This window comes from Rhincodon typus, chromosome 1 (assembly GCF_021869965.1).
Source record: "Rhincodon typus isolate 14 chromosome 1, sRhiTyp1.1, whole genome shotgun sequence".
Taxonomy (NCBI): Eukaryota; Metazoa; Chordata; class Chondrichthyes; order Orectolobiformes; family Rhincodontidae; genus Rhincodon; species Rhincodon typus.
In genome coordinates this window covers 174186231-174198767 of record NC_063332.1, presented here as the reverse complement: position 1 = coordinate 174198767, position 12537 = coordinate 174186231, and the positions used below count along the sequence as shown (strand labels likewise).

Here is a 12537-nt window from a genome sequence, read left to right as displayed (position 1 = left end):
AAACAACTGCACCTCCCAGTCGCGAACCATTTCAACTCCCCCTCCCATTCCTCACACGACATGTCCATCCTGGGCCTCCTGCAGTGCCACAACGATGCCACCCGAAGGTTGCAGGAACAGCAACTCATATTCCGCTTGGGAACCCTGCAGGACAAATTGACATGGCTGTTTTGTTTAGAGAAATATAAGCATATGGTTCTCTGTATTTTGTAAATAGAATACTAAAGCAAATCAGGTATGCTAATTATATATAGCATGTTGCTTACACCACAGTTAGCCTCTTGCATTTAAATCTGGACGCCACAATTGAGGAACAATGTTAAGGCATTGAAGAGAGGGCACTTGAATGGTTTTAGAGATGAGAGATTTCTGTCATGTGAAGGGGCCACAAAAGCTGGGATTGCTTGCCTGAGAACAAAGGAGGTTTGGGAGAGATTTAAGAGAGGCTTCAAGATTATTACGGGATTTTGATCGATTTAACAGAGAGAAACCATTTCCATTGGCAAGGGATTCAGAGAATGCAGATTGAGGGTAATAAAGTTGATAAGTGCTGGAGAAACTCAGTGGCTCTGCAGCATTTGTGGAGAGAGAAACAGAGTTAGTGATTCAAGACCAATAGTTTGTTCATTTGTTGAGTTTTGAAGAAGAGTTATGTTGGGCTCAAAATTAATTCTGTTCCTCTCCACAGACGCTGCCAGATTCTTACAGCACTTTTGGATTTTTTTTAATTTCAGGTTTCCAGTATCTGCAGTTTTTTGCTTTTGTTTTGCAAACTTAAGGTAATTGGCAAAAGAGCCAGAGGGGAGAGAGAATCAGATTTTTCTTTTTTCCTCAGTAAGTTATTCTGATCTGGAACACACTGCCTGAAAGGGTGAAGTAACCAGATTCAATAGGAACTTTGGTAAATTGGATAAGTACTTGGAAAAATGTTCAAAGCTTTGAAGAGAAAGCAGGGAGAATGAGGTTTAATCAGGAAGTTCTTTCAATGAGCCAGCACATGCACACTGGGCTGAGTGGCTTCCATCTATGCTGTATAGCTTCCATGATTGTATAGATTTCCAAGCAGGTACTTTCTATAATTAACCATAAACTATAAATAGATTGCTTTGTCTTATTTATAGGGGTTAAGATGCACTGTCAAACATAAATACAACAATGTAAAATATGAGACTAATTCTGATATTATCTGTATTTATTCAGGAGGAGACGCGACTGAAGAATGTTGTATGAAGACTGCTTTATAATGCAAAACAACTTCTTAAAACTTCCTTAGGATTTTCCTGTTCTCAAATGTAGTTGTGCGTGTTTAATATAAGTTCTTTACTGTTCAAAGAAACAAGCAACATTTTTTTGGCAGCATGTATAAATATTTTATGCCAGAACATTCAATGCCCTTTAATTTTAACTACTGACAACACTAGATGACTGTGCATCTGCTCATCATTTCAATATTAAAGATGATAACTGGTTTGTCATTGTACTGAACCTTGTGCATGACAGCACTTTGATGGTGGAAGAGTTGATAGCAATGAGTCACAGATAAACTAATATTTGACTTTAAGGCATTGAGGGATAATTCAGTGACCCTGTTTGAATTTGTGCATGCTTGACACTTGCAGTGCCAGAGCACTCAAGAAAATATTATTCACAAGCAAGCCCTAACTTTATCTCCAATAAACTGTGACATACATAGGTCATTCAGTGAAGGATAATATTACCAAGTGCGTAGCCAATCCATCTGTTACATACCTCAATTTAAACTTTATTAAAGGTTTAAGCTGCAAAAGCCTCTTGTAATAGAGCTATGCAAAGCAAAAAAAAAGTATCTAACCAACAGAATAGTTTGTCCTGGTTTTAGATTTCATGTTTTATTTGATTCAAACTTTCTGACTCCTGGTAAGTCTAGATGGCTGTTTCCTTATGATTTTGTGACAGTAGCAATGCAGGTGAAAGTGATTTAGCCTGACTACTTTTTTTTTAAGCAAAGCAAAGACTTGGGTAAAGTAAAGCAGATGGTTCCTTGAAGTGCTCCATATTCGCTCTGTAATTGTTAGTTAGTGTGAGAACATCCATTGGTTAACTAATACCAGATGTAGTATAGACATGAAGGTGGTAGTGACCGTTACGTATAATGATAGTTACAATTTGCAGCTCTTCGCATTTTATTTCATATGCTGTGGCATAGCATCAGCCACTTACACATTATATGACCAACTTTATTCATGGCTATTGCACAATGGAGTCTCACCGTCTGGGTGCATTTCCAAAGTATCCTTTAAAATTAACAAATGGGAAATCTGGCAACATACACTTGCTGTTTCCTGAAGCACATCCCTTGGGTGCCGTGGCGGAAAAGTAAACATCAAAAATCTGATTGTTGCACCCTACTACCATCAGTAAGATTCTGCACCCTAACATCAGGAATTCTGAGCGGTGCTTTCAACCAAATTCAGGAGCAAATAACAGGTGTAGTCTAGTCAGAGGTAACTTGTAATTTTACAGGACAGGACTATCGAGTTCCTTAGTTTTAGTGGTGTGTGGAGATGATACTCTCTGGTTTGTTATAGAAGGTCCTGGTGCTATGTCAATCCTGTTTACAATTGCAACAATTCTCAGGGTTTCTAGCAAGACCAATTGCACTTCTACACTGCAGGCAGAACTAATCTGTTACTGAACCAACAAAAAGACAGACTCTTACTTCTTTTTAAGACGAGTATTTTAAAGGTATTCAATGATCTGCACTGTCCAGCTGTAACGATCACCTTTGGGGTAAGCACAGAATTCTAAAGCATTTGCTGATCTCGTTCCAATTGTGGTGTTAATGATGACTGCAGCAGGCCTGTGCTGAAAGTTGGATTTTTGGGATTTTTGCACAGTTTCTGTTAAAGTAAAACAGTTTCATTGTCTTATGTCAGAACAGACTTTTCCGACACTCTAAAGGGGAGGAGGTATCATAGAAAACTTAAATCATGTTTGCTGATTAATTTCATTCATTTTACTTTGAGTGGATTTCTGAACAAGTGTTAACAAGAAATGCAAGTACTGTGTTGGAGGCACCAAAGATCTCAGCCATGCAACCCAAGTAAGGTGGTAATGCATTTTCAAGAACTTTGGGCAGTTGTCTAGCAAACCTTTCCAATCAGTGAAAATCTGATTTAATATTAGCGAACATCTGATTAAAACAGAGGTTTGCTGGAATGCTAAACAAAGGTGAGAAATTTTAAGCTGCGCTCAAGAGTTCAGAGAAACCATGATAATTCTGTTTGAAGTTGAAGTGGTCGACAGGAGATTGAATAGAGGTTTTCAAAATTTGAAGGCTGTGGATAGAGTAATGAATAACCATTTCTTTTGTACAGTGAGTCATCATAATTGGGGAAGTACTGAATGAAAGGATGATAGAAGCAGATTCAATAATGACTTTCAAAAGGGAATAGGAAATGTGCTTGGAAGGGGCTAATTTGTGGGTCAATGAGGGATCGGAAGGGGGATTGGGACTAACTGGAGAGGTCTGTCAAAGAGTAAAGAAATTGAACCAAATAGTTTATTTTTTCACATCATTCTAAAATTCCAACCCAACTTGTTGGTTTGCTCACTTCTGATTGTTCAAAATGTCACCGTCAATGCAAACTAGGAAAATGAAGTCCTTGTGTATATATGGACCCCATGGAGACTGCTCAATATTTCAATTTCTTCAAATGAGCCACATTGCTAAAGAGAAATGAATACAGTTCGGAAATATTTCATTACCCCCATATTTCTGCGGATGGGTTTGAACAACCTCCAAAACAGTTACTCCCAAATTGGAAACAGGAAAGGTTCTGGCCCAGGGTTTGTCAAAAATTCAAAAGTCTCATTCTAACCATCAATATGTACAACATCAAAAATAAAAGTGTTGCCACAGAAAGTGTCAATCAGAGGTCCCAGTTTAGACACATTAAGGGTGAAATTCACTCGTGTTACAAAAAGAGAATCGTTGTTTCTTCATAATCTGCAGGCAGTTTGGAGCATGCTGTTTCTAAGATTGCAAATCCCTAATAGCATATTAACTTTGATAGAAAGGAGGTGAGCTCTGCAGTGACTCATACTATCACTGAACCAGGAGCCCGGGGTGAATTTTAGTGGGAAAAAGGGAAAATTGTTCAGTATCAACACAAGTCTGTTCACATGCTGTCTCTGCTGTCTCAACACATTCTCTGCCCCAAAAAACACCAGCCACATGAACTCAAAGAAGATGGTGGTCTTGCCCTTTTGGATTATAGAGCCCATTAAGCTAAGTCAGGGCTTAGGTGAAATTATATTTCATACCCATCTGAATTCCTGCAAATAAAACGATGCATTTTTAAATGAAAATGTATTGCTGTAACACTTTTTAAACAATACTGTACCAGCAGGTGTTCCTGAAGGACCTGGCTGCCAGACGCTGATGAGTTTCCATTAATTTGTGAATCCAAACAACTGGATGTGTTCTTAACTCTTGGTGGATGGAGAAAGGGCGATTTTTCTGCATCTTTCAGATCGGTTGTGTGCAGCAGTTACGGGGAAAAAGACAAATTGGAGTCCCATGCCTGATTTCCATCCACCACTTTTAAACAGAGAGAAAATGAACTGAGTCCCTTATGAGTGACGGTCTGATCTGCTTGATATTTTCTTTCATTCTGACTTACTCCAGGCAATCCACCAGGGAACAGCACAAGAGAAATCTTCTTGATCCTGAAATGATTTTGAAGAGAAAGCTGCCTGCACTGAATAATCTTTAATTCCCTTCTTCACAGATTGATACCACAACTAAAGATTTGTAATGCAATAGGGCAATCAGCTCTGAAGAAGTTGCAGTGTGCACTTTCAGTCTGGTATCAAATATGTGTTCTGAAATGTTAACTGTAAGTCAGGGTTCACAAGCTGCTAAGGCTGCAACTGTGTTAAAAACTGTTTGATTTTCACATGAGTCATTATTTTCTCCTTTTCCATTGCCTTGGTTAGTATTGTGTTTTATTTTATTGAGTAGAGGTCAGTTACTCAATTGCCGTAAAGTACATGACAATGGCACTTTCCTGGGTAGGCCATGCTATGTACATTGGCATAACTGTGGATGCCGGAAATCTGAAACAAACAAAAACAGAAATTACTGGAGAAACTCAGCAGGTCTGGCAGCATCCGTGGGGAGAGAATCAATGTTAACGTTTCAAGTCCAGCATGACTGTCCAGCCTGGACTCGAACGTTAACACTCTTTCTCTGTCCATACATGCTGCCAGACCTGCTGAGTTTCTCCAGCATTCTCTGTTTGTTCTGTTGCATCAACGCTGTACATTGTAAGAACAAATTACTGCAGATGCTGAAAACTGTACTGAAATCAAAAATGCCTGAAATCACAGGGGATCAGGCAGCACCTATGGAGAGGGAGGAAGCTAACGCTTCAAGTCTAGACTACTCTTCATCAGAGCTGACCAAGCTCTAATGAACAGTCACCTGGACTTGAAATGTTAGTTTGCTCTTTGTCCATGGATGCTGCCTGACCCATTGTGATTTCCAGCATTTTTTTGTTTTCTGAACATTGTAATGCATGCATTGTACGTGCACCTAATTTCACGTAGCCAAGCGTTCCACCCACAGTGTCTACTGTTTACACTGTTTCAATATGTCAGATGTATATCGTAAAAAGCATGTTCACAGTAGGTGTAAAGATGGTCCGAGTTATGTTCGACAGAGATGTAAAGGAATCCCGTATTGAATAAGAACTACCGAGTTACTATTGTATCTAGCTCTGTGGGAATTGAAGACAGATCCCAATTTAAAAGAGCAGTTGTTGGTTGAAGCATTGGCTAGCTGTCGGGATTAGGGTGAAATTGAAGAGGGAGCGGAGCAAAATGTGGAACACAGAAATGAGGTTGAGAAAGATCCTCAAAACTGAGGATAAAATATTGTAAAGATACAGTTGTACATCAGGAAATTGCACTAGTCAAGTGTTGCACATAGGGAAAGTATTTTATAACTGTGTTAATAAATGGAGGACTGTTTCTTACTTCTTCATAATGTCAAATATGGAAGCAATGTGCAGGCCAATATTGTAATGGATTTGCCAAATAAAAATAATGTAATTTTCCAGTGAACAGTTGTGTGTGGCTTGGCTTTTCCTTTAAAATGTTTTTTTTTGGTAGATTAGAGTTTAGGATCAGATGTATTAAAATATTTACTATTACATATCCCACTAAATACCAACCAGCTCACCAAGACTCTCAACAGCCTTTTCAAAACTTCTCATCTCTACTATTGAGATGGATAAGGGCAGCAAATACATGGGGACACAACCCCCTGCAAGTTCCTCTCCGAGCCACTCACCATCCTGACTTGGAAATATATCGCCGTTCCTTCAATATTTGTTTTTGACCAGCAGAGACACAAACAAGAGGCTGAAGGGCCTTTTTGTGCAGTAGACCTCAATGACTCTAACCTGCTCACCATCCCGACTTGGAAATATATCACCATCATTCCTTCAGTGTCGCTGGGTCAAAATCCTGGAACTCCCTCCCTCTGGCTGTACCTACACCCCAAGAACTTCAGGGATGCAAGAGGTAGCTCACCATGACCACGTTCTCAAGGGACAATTAGTTTCTCCAGCCTTCTCTTTGTTTGTTTCAGGCATTCAGTAATTTCATAAATTACTGTTATAATCACCCTAACAGTACCTGTGGTGGTGTTCATTTTGTTGAATCCTAAACCTCCCAAATCCAGCTGTTTACTGAAGCTGGGGTGGGAGAATAGGAAGATCTCGTAAAATGAAGTGAGTGGTCTGCTCACATTCCTGCCCAGCCTTGACCATCTCCCCTATTCCCATGGGCAGAGAATGATCCAAGCAGACCACTCAAACCCTTTAATGGCCCTTTTTATAGAGACAGAGAAGGAAGCAAGGCAGGAAATCTCTCAGCTTTCACTGCACAGTCCAATGTCAGGCACAAGTTGAAGCTCCTTAGGGGCACAGGGTTGGGTTCAGTGCTACTCTCAGTGACAGTTCCTAGTCCAGGCAATGGTCACTGCTTGGTTCTGATGCTGCTGGGGCTGAAGGTTTGCTGGCTCAAATCAGATTGTCTTCTGTGTGTTGACATCTCACTCTGAATTAATGAAAGCTGCCCCTTGGCATAATAAACCTACAGGGTTTCAGCTGGCTGGAGCGGGGTGCACATTTTAGTCATGGACTGTGGGAGCATCATGGAATACAAACCCCATTTCGTCCCATAAATCTAACCCTTGTCCCCCCCATGGGGGAGCAATGAAGCTTATCACTGCTTCTTTCAATCAACACAGATTCTGTTGAAATAAGAATGTAGAAGTCAGCTCGGGTCAGAGTGAAAGTTATATTGAAGGTACCGAGCTTGGGATCATCTGTTTTAGAATTCACAGCAGTTGTCTGAAGAATTAGCATGTTATACTGTAAACTGAAAGGTGAGAATGACAGCCACAGAAACAGAAGCCAAGTCGATACTTGAAACTGCTGAACCCACAACTTGCAAGGATCTGAATTCTATCTTTGAAAACCAATTTCCTGCCAAAAGGCATGATTCTATTAAAGTGGACCTGTAGTGGTTTATTATCGTGGTCCACAATGCTGAGATGAAGCTTTTCACACTACTGGGAAAGCCTAAGATAAGGAGACATAATCTTAAAATCATAGCCTGGCCCTTCAGAAGTTAGGAACCACTGCTTCACTGGAAACATGGTAGAAATGTGACTCTCCCTCACAAATAGCAGTAGCAGTAGGTGCTAATTCATTTAATGATTTTAAATTTGAGATCAATATGTTTTTGCTAGCGAAGGTTATGAAGCCAAGGCTGGTACATGGAGTTAGATCACAGATCAGCCACAATTAACTCCCTGTCTCAGCATGGGCCTGATTCCTGGCATTCCCAACTTCGAGGTGAAGCCTGGTGCGGTCTGGGTTGGAAGGACTGTTATTCTGAAATCATATTTCCCTATTTTTCTAATTTATTGCTGGACTTGTTATTTATTTTTTTCCCTAAGAATTTGTTCTTAAGAATCTGTATCTAGGTACGTTGGTACCTAGGATGGTGCCATAAATAACTACTTGTAAACTTTGCATGTACATGTGACAATAAAGCTAATTCTAATTCTAATGATCTCATTGAATAGCAGGAAAGGCTTGAGGGAATGAATGGCCTCCTCCTGTTCCTATGTTACTATTTTTCCAACCAGTTTTTTTCCGTAAGTAATTGCAAAATGACTTCTTTCTTGTAAATGAAAAATTAATTTCAGCACAGATAAGTGAGGTGGCAACAAGAATAAGGAGGGCACACACTCTCTCTTTTGTCGGTGGGCTATTGTAAGGAGGTAGGTTAGCTGGTTAGTAAACAGCGTGATAGCGACAGTGTGGGTTCAGTTCCTATACCAGCTGAAGTTATCATAAAGGGTTTTCCTTAAACTCTCTCCTCACCTGGGGCATGGTGACCCTCAGGTTAAACCACCATCTGTTGTCTCTCGCTAATGAGAGAGCAGCCCTATTGTCTGATAAGATTATGGTGACTTTACTTTCTGAAAACATGCACAGTGCAGTCAAACCACAGAAGAGATTGCAGGAAAGGTGCAAAATGCAGTTCTAACAACAGGTCATTGAGCTGCTCCTATTTCTCTCTTCACAGATGCTGCCAGACATGCTGATTGATTCCAGAAGTTTCTGTTTTTATATCAGATTTGCAGCATCCACAATATTTTGTTTCACTGTGGGCTAACACACAATTCCAGCACTGAATGCCTTAATTTGCTTTATCATGTGAGATGAACATAATAAATAAAAACTATTTTTGTCTTTTTTTCCTCGTAACATGTGCCCAGCAACATACCTTGGAGAGATGCAACAATATCATTTGTGCATTTGACACAGTTATCAACTAAATTTTATACAAAACATTTCCAATCATTCAAAAGCACAGTCTGCTCCAGTTATTGAAAGATAGATTTTCATTTGTATAGCACCTTTCATGACCTCAGGATGTCCCAAACAATTTTAATGAAGTACTTTTTGAGAAGTGTAGCCATTGTTGTAATGCAGGAAAAGCAACAACCGATTTTCACACAGCAATGTCCCACTGACAGCAAAGTAAAATGACCAGATTTAATGATAGTGATTGGAGGATAAATATTGGTCAGGTTATGGTGAGAGAATTTCTGTTTGTCTTTGAAATAGTCGATCTGTTACATCTACCTGAGGGGGCAGACTGGGTTTTAGACTCAGTTTAACATCTAGCTTGAAAGACAGCACTTTGAACAATGCAGCATTCCCACAGTGCTAGTGGGAATGTTAGCCCAGAATATTGTGTAGTTGGATGAAGTGATGAAGATATCTTGGAAACTTATTTTGGCATATGATCCACCCGCCACAATCAGCCTTACCTTTCCGAGGAAACACAGTGCTACTGATGACATTTTACAAATTTTGTATACCAATAGTGTGTGATCAGCTCCAATAAAATGTTCTACAACTCATTACCAATCAGAACAGTTTCTGAAAAGCCCTGATGCCTGTTATAGAGACCGGTCCAGTTGACAGATGGTAAAGATGTTGCACAAATCTGAACTAATTTTACTTAGTGTACAATACAAACCATCACTGGCCATGTTGGCAGATGGCACCAGGGATATTCAAGGCAGCAGTATCTATAGCAGAGATCCTGACACTGCACTGAAGATAGGTTACAAAACAGTTCTTCATTAGTGCCTTGAAACTTACTGTGTGTTAACACTGTCAAAGTTAAAATGAATTGAGAATTCTTTAGTTGGCCATCTGGAGGGGATAATTTGGCTCCATCCAGATCTTCAATGCTATTTCAATGCCATTTTCTAGAGTGAAGCTGCACATTTTAGGCTTAATGTTGAAAAAGTTGCAAAGTATCTGGTAGGAAATTATTCACAGTGGCATTTTAATCCAACCAAATTCACTTGAAAATACATTGCACAAAGTGTTTTGGTTGTTATTTGGTATTAGCAATTCTCATGAAAATAGCCCACTTTGAGTATGCACATACTGCTGACATCATTCACAGTAATTTCCCTCTGTGGGGCAGTGAGGGGGAGTTGGCCTGGCTTGCCCCTGATACAAAGATCCCTGTTGAAGTTTGCAAGGTCCAGTGGCCAACACTGAGAAAATGACACATTTGGAGGTCTGCAGAAGTACCTACAGTGGAACCTTGCTGGAGATTTCAGCAGCAGTAACAGTCCATGTGAACTGTCAGACAAACAACCTGGATGCCCTTAGAAAGGAGAGACACTGCAGCCCTTCCACGCCTCTTTTGACACTCTTATCTTTCCAGGGTCACAACCCAATGCCTTGGTAGCCTTCACTGCTGCCAAGCTCAGGGAAGGTAAGACTGATTAGACAAAGCATACTTGAGCCAATCACATGGTCGGACCTCAACTCTCAATAGGGAAAACATTGAGCTGATGTCCCCGCTTGTGGGGGAGAACAAAACTAGGGGGCCATAAACATCAGATCGCCATGAATAAATCCTCACTCAGAGGGTGGTGAGAATGTGGGATATTACCACAGGGAATGCCAAGCCGAACAGCATGGATGAATTTAACGAGCAATTGGATAGACATATGAGGAAGAAAGGAATTGTAGGATGTGTTGATGGAGTAAGATGAAGTAGAGTGGGAGGAGGCACATGTTGATTAGTGGCATGGGCCAGTTGGGTCAAATGGCCTGTCTGGTGCCATGCAATTGTCTGTCACTGAGGGATTGGACGTAGTAGCTCCCCACTCGTGTTGCCCCTATCTTTTGGTTCCTGAACCCAGCCATCTTATTAGGGTGAGCAGAGACCTCACATCCTCACCAAGTGATCCCAGAAACACCGATCGGCAGATCCCTATGATCAACTAAGAGGAAACAGCGATACAGTTTCAGGATCGATGTATTTATGTTACATTTACCAGCAATCCTGTTCAGACATTCAATAGATAGAAACACAAAAGGTTTTAAAGAAACATACATGTCACCTCCCAATTCAATTCCACTTCTTCAATCTTATACCCAATTCTCAAAGCATCCAAAAACTTCACAAAGGCAATATATTTTCTATAATTTTAACCTTTTGGGGTTTTTTTATTGGAAGAACTGAAGGGGTAGACACAAAAACTCTCAACAAATAAGTCAGTGACTTTTTTTTAAAATATATAAACAGGAGGAGGCCATTCAGCCCCTTGAACCTATTCTGCCATTCAATTTGATCATGTATAAAATCGAGCTTCATAAGAAGCCAAGTTTCTTTGGAAAGCTCCCTATATATTGCTTTAATCCTGCTATTATTTTAAGATTTTCATCTTGCCTTCATCAGTTGTAAATATCTTCTCATTTAACTACACTCCCCCCATTGAGAAAGTCTTAATTTTGACATTTGATACTTTTTCATTAAGAGACAAAACAAAAAGTTTTCATCGAAAATATAGAGTATTAGTTTCCCAACTTTGGCCCCCAAGTGATTTCAGTATTATTACTTTACTTTAAAATTTATTCCTCAATATTGTTCAGACATGTTACTCAGTTCTCACATACAAGGTAAATACAGAAACGTTTTCAGAAGTGGCCTGAATCTGTGATCATCTGTCTCCTTCAGTTCCAAAAGATGCAGCCTGTTGAAGACGGGACACAGAATATCAAGACCTGAGCCTAAACTTTCCAAATCCTGGGTTTGTACCATAATTATATTCCCACGTGGTCTAGACCGCACGCAACCCCAGGATTGCCCTGATGTGTCCAGGAAATAAAGATGAATTTCCTGGACAAAACCTTGGAAGAATATCACAGGGCCATATAAGACAAAAATAATTCTCCTTTTCTCCAATTTCTGTGGTTGACCACATTTGTTCATTAGTTAAAAAACCATTAGAAACAGACAAGATATTGAGAGTGCAATTATCATCCAATCAGGGAACCAAAAAGACCGTTGCTTCCCAATTGGCTGCGTGTGTGCTCAGGAAGGATGAGTCAGGAGACCAATGATGAAAGGTGAGTAATGGGAGAGGGGTACTACAATTGCTAGAGCTGAAAAGAGAATAGTTTGACAACATTTCCAGGAATCCATCCAATCAGAATTGGCAACTGCACCAGAATCCCAAAAGGCTGTGAGTGCCAGGTTGGGGGCAGACGTGAGAGTGGAGTTGAGGCCACAAACAAATCTTATCAAATGGCAGAACAGATTCAAGGGGCTGAATGGCCTACTTTAGATCCTAATTCCCACTGGTGAGAGACAGTATTCACAAAGACTACTGGGTCTGAAATAATAGATCTGTTCCCACCATTTCCTATCTATGTGCCAAGCAATTGGCGAACAAATGTTCTTCAGAAACACAAGCCTGTCACTTCACATATGTTCAAATATTAATGCTGCATTCTTATCCCATGTGTCCCAACGTATCTGCCTCACAATTCCAAAGACATCTATATCAGCTGTGTCTTAACTTATAGTTGTAGTTTCTTTGTTTGTTTCCCACTACTTCATAAAAAAACTTTAAATACATGTAAAAATGTAAAC

The 12537-nt window shown here is 40.0% G+C and overlaps 1 protein-coding gene across 1 annotated transcript in view; it reads left to right on the top strand.

Annotated features, from left to right (window-relative positions):
• Window positions 1-1507, top strand: part of LOC125483839 (uncharacterized protein C4orf54-like) — a 21910-nt gene extending 20403 nt beyond the window's left edge. The window contains exon 2 of the mRNA XM_048600544.1: window positions 1201-1507. The gene's annotated coding sequence lies outside the window, so the exon portion shown is untranslated. The remainder of the gene's footprint in view (window positions 1-1200) is intronic.
• The last annotated feature ends 11030 nt before the right edge of the window (window positions 1508-12537 follow it).